A 4,673-nucleotide genomic window follows, 5' to 3' on the forward strand; every position below is an offset into this window, starting at 1 on the left:
AGAAAGTCTTATTGGCAATTAAACCCTTGGTAAAAATCAGATTCATATAATCTTGCTAAGTACATCCCAAGCTTTCCTACAGAAAAACAAAGTATCATAGAGTCCATGACTATTTTATCTAGAGCAATAAGACAACTAAAGGAGATCAAGGAGATACAAGTTGGAAATGAAGAAGTCAAAGCATTGCTATCTACAAATGATATGATACTACCTATAAGTCACCCAAAAATTCTACTAGGGAACTCCTACAGCTGATAAACATCTTCAGAGAAGCAGCTAAATATAAAATTAACTAAAAAAAAATCAATCATTCTTCAATATACAAATAATAAATGGGCTAAGAAAGAAATCATGGATACAATACACTTCAAAATAGCCACAAATAATATAGAATATTATGGTGTAACCTTAACCAAGCAAGTGAAAGAACTATATGGTAAGAACATGAATTCTTTGAAGAAGGAAATAGAAGAATGCATGAGAAGACACAAAGATGTCCCATGCTCATGGATCACTATGATTAACATAGTAAAAATGGCCTTTTTACCAGAAGCAATATTCAACACAATCCCCATCAAAATTCCAATACAATTCTATACAGACCTTGAAAAAATAATACTCAACTTCATATGGAAAAACAAACAAATAAACAAAAAGTAGGATAGCTAAAACAATTCTGCATAATAAAAGATCTTCTGGAGGTATTACTATCCCTGATTTTAAGCTATATATTACAGAACGACAGTAATAAAAAGAGGATGGTATTAGTATAAAACCAGACAGGTTGATCGAAAAGGCAATATGGCACTCTACAGAATGGGAAAAGATCTTTACCAGTATCACACCTGACAGAGGGCTGATATTTAAAGTATATAAAGAACTCAAGAAAGTAGATATTAGCAAGCCAAATAATTCAATTAAAAATGAGGTGCAGATTTAAACAGAATTCTTGACTGAAGAATCTTTAATGTCCAAAAGAAATGTGCAACATCTTTAGCCATCAGAGAAATGCAAAGCAAAACTCTGAGATTCTATCTTACATGTGTCAGAATGGCAAAGGTCAAATTTTCAATCTCACGTGAGAATGTGGACCAAGGAGAACACTCATCCATTGATAGGGGGGTGTGTGCAAGCTTGAACTGTCACTTTGTAAATAAATTTGCTTGTTTCTCAAATAATTGGAAATAGTTCAACCCTTTAAGACCCAGTGCTACCACTCCTAGGCATAAAGACAAAGGATAGTTCACCATACCACAAAGATACTTGCTCAACTATGTTTATAGCAACTTTATTCATAACCACCAGAAACTGCAAACAATTTAGAATTCCCTTAACTGGTGAATTGACAAAGAAAATGCGGTACATGCACACAACGAAGTATAACTGAGCTGTTGAAAACAATGATATCATAAAATTTATAGACAAATAGATGGAGCTAGAAAAGATCATAAGTAACCCAGACCCAGGACAAAACATCATGCGTACTCAAAAATGAATAGTAGGAATAAAGTAAAGAATAAGCATCCTACAACCCACAGACCCAAAGAAGCTACATTTATAAGAGAGCTCACAGGGGCAAGAACTAATGAACCTCATTGAAGGGGGGTAGAATAGACACTTTGGGTGTACAGTGGAAGGGGACTATACAGGAATGGAAACAGGAGGGATCAAGTTTGGGGAAGGCAGAGGGAGAGAGTATTAGGAGAGACAACTGGAATGGGAGGGAAAATCTAGGGCATTGGAAACACCCAGGAATCTGTAAGAGTGACCCTAGCAATGAGGGATACACAGTCTGAAATTGCCATCTCCTAAAATCATGCAAGAATTGCAATGGAGGGTTTAGAATATCAACCCAGCAACAAAACCTACCTATAACTCATTTTGCTTAAAAGATGGACAGGAGTAAATAAAAGCAGAAATTGAGAAAATGACCAACAAATTACTGGTCCAGCTTAAATCCTATGCTGTGAGAGGGAGGCCACCCCTGGCATTGCAAAGAATATCTTGTGATACTTGCAGACAGAGCCTCCACAATCATCATCAGAGAAGCTACACCCAACAACTGATAGAAACAGATGCAGAGACCCAAAGCCAACCATTGGGGAATCATGCAGAAGAGGGGGAAGAAGGATTGTAGGCATCAGAGGTCAAACACACCACAGGAAAACTTACAAATCAACTAACCAGTGTCCATAGGGATGCATAGAGACTGAATCACCAGCCAGAAAACATCCATAGGACTGACTTAAGCCTTCTGTACATATGTTAGTTACAGTTATGTAGTTTGGTCTTCATCTGGGACTCCTAACAGTGGGAGCAGGGACTACTTCTGCATCTGTTGCCTGTCTTTGGGACTCTTTCCTCCTCATCTAGCCTCAACAGGGAGCAAGCCCCCCCCCCCACACACACACTTTCTGAAGAGAAGAAAAGAAGTAGTGGAAGGGTGTGGAGGTGGGCAGAAGAATGACAGAGAGGAGGGGAGGGAGGTGAAACTGCAAAATAGAAATAAAAAGTTAAGAAAAACAAAGGGAGAATAATGAGCTTTAGATCTAACATTATTATGTGGGCATAGGCTTGGGAGAGTGATATATGAACAGTGGACTCATAAGAGACTATAGAGGCTGAAAGACACTAAAATGATAAGAAAAATAACTTGAAAGATTTTTGACTTTTAACATGCCTTTAAATATGGGTCACCTTATAATCATAAGAGCCATTTAGAACATCATTAAAATTCTGTCAATATGACTATTGATCAGTAAGTTGCTAGGGCAGATGGGGGAAAAGAATCCATGACTCTCTTGGCACCATGCACTCTGGACCACCTAGATATCTATCAATAGCTCATTTCCTTATGGGGCATAGAAGCCCTGAGATTCAGGGAGAAAAACAGAGTAAATTAATGGTCAAACTGATTAAAATAAATATATGGGTCAAAATGTCATGATTGACCCATATTAAAATCATATAAAACATCCTAGATTATCTCTCTTGTCACCCAAAGAGCTGCTAAAGATGGTGGAGGGGCAGGTTCTAGTATTGAATGGCCAAGGCCATCTTCTGAGCCTTCTGGAGGCATGTGGTCAAGCAGGTACTGTTGGACGTGAAGGTGGTGGTTGTACACTGTGAAGGCATTAACATTTCTAAAAATTTCTATAGAAACAAGTTAAAGTATCTGGCTTTTCTCCCAAAGCAGATGAATACCAACCCCTCTCAAGGTCTCTACCACTTCTGAGCCCCAAGTCACATTTTTTGGAGCTCTGTGCGAGGCATGCTGCCCCACAAGACAAAGAGAAGCCAGGTTGCCCTAGAACGCCTCAAGGTGTTGGATGGGATCCCTCCATCCCATGACAAGAAAAAGTGGATGGTGGTCCCTGTTGCCCTCAAGGTTGTTTGTCTGAAGCCTACCAGAAAGTTTGCTTACCTGGTGCATCTGGCTTATGAGGTCATGTTGAAGTTCCAGGCAGTGACAGCCACTCTAGAGGAGAGGTGGAAAGAAAAGGCCAAGATCCACTATTGGAAGAAGAATCAGCTTTTGAGGCTACTGCAATAGGCAAAAAAGAATCTGGAGAAGAAAATCTGCAAGTTCATAGAGGTCCTCAAGACCAATGGACTCCTGGTGTGATCCCAATAAAGACTGTTTGTGCCTCACAGCTTTCCTGCCCTTCCTCCACCACCAGGGAAGTGGGGACCAAAGGTTTCTTAGGCACTGCTCCTGTGGGAAGAGGGTACATTTAGAGAGCTGAGAGCTCACGACAGCTGAGAGCTCACCACTTGCTTGAGTTTTATTAAAGTGAAAACCATGGAATGACTTGAGCTTCAGTGTTGAAAATGAGTAGCAAGGCTGCCTCACCCACCTAACCCAATACCATATTCCGCAGCTATGAAGATGAGGGCTGCACAACTGGGCTGGGATTTAGAAGTGCACACTGTCGATACTGACTAAGTATAAGCACTGCCTTTACTCCTTCCAAACAGATCACAAAGCAATATTTTCTGGAAGATTCTATATGGTAATAAATCATTTAACTTTAAAAACAAATAGAAGCATTAAAGCCAGTCCTTTATACATAAAGGATTGATTGTATCAATAATTTCAGAGGCTATAAAAGCTACCTCCTTCTGGAATGTTTTAGTCTTCATAAAAGTTTGGATACAGGACCATTTGTTTACATTCTTTATGGATGTTCTTGTAGATTTTTCTAGACATATGTGTAGTAGTATGTTACTGCTTCTTGAACACATGGGCTAATTGAATTCTTTATAGATAGTTAATTTAGGAAATATATACTTTAGGACAAATTCATAGCTCTTTAAAGAAAAATTTAAAACCCAAGGATGAGGACAACCTTACAACTAGTCCAGAGATTGAATCCTAGAAACATTTCTAAGAAGTTAGGATAAAAGATGAAGCAAACAAAACAAAGAGAAATTACTTGTTAGACTAATACCCCTCTGAGTAGGTAGCTGGTCTGATCTGTCAATAATTGCCTTTAGTGAAAATGTAGAAACTTGACACATAACAATAAAAACATAATGTCCTATATTATGTTGATATTGGGAAAGTATTTTCATTACAAATTCATAACCAGCTTGTCATTCTCTTTTCTGCATAATAAAAATGTTTCATGATTTTCCCTTTGGTGACTCTCTAAGGTGGGACCACTCAGGAA

General features: G+C 38.5%; 1 pseudogene; it reads left to right on the top strand.

Annotated features, from left to right (window-relative positions):
* Positions 1–3,015: 3,015 nt before the first annotated feature.
* Positions 3,016–3,625, top strand: LOC110308699 (large ribosomal subunit protein uL13 pseudogene; annotated as a pseudogene).
* Positions 3,626–4,673: the final 1,048 nt, after the last annotated feature.

The sequence above is a fragment of the Mus caroli genome, unplaced genomic scaffold, assembly GCF_978045245.1.
Source record: "Mus caroli unplaced genomic scaffold, Mus_caroli_1 scaffold_15, whole genome shotgun sequence".
NCBI classification, from domain to species: Eukaryota; Metazoa; Chordata; class Mammalia; order Rodentia; family Muridae; genus Mus; species Mus caroli.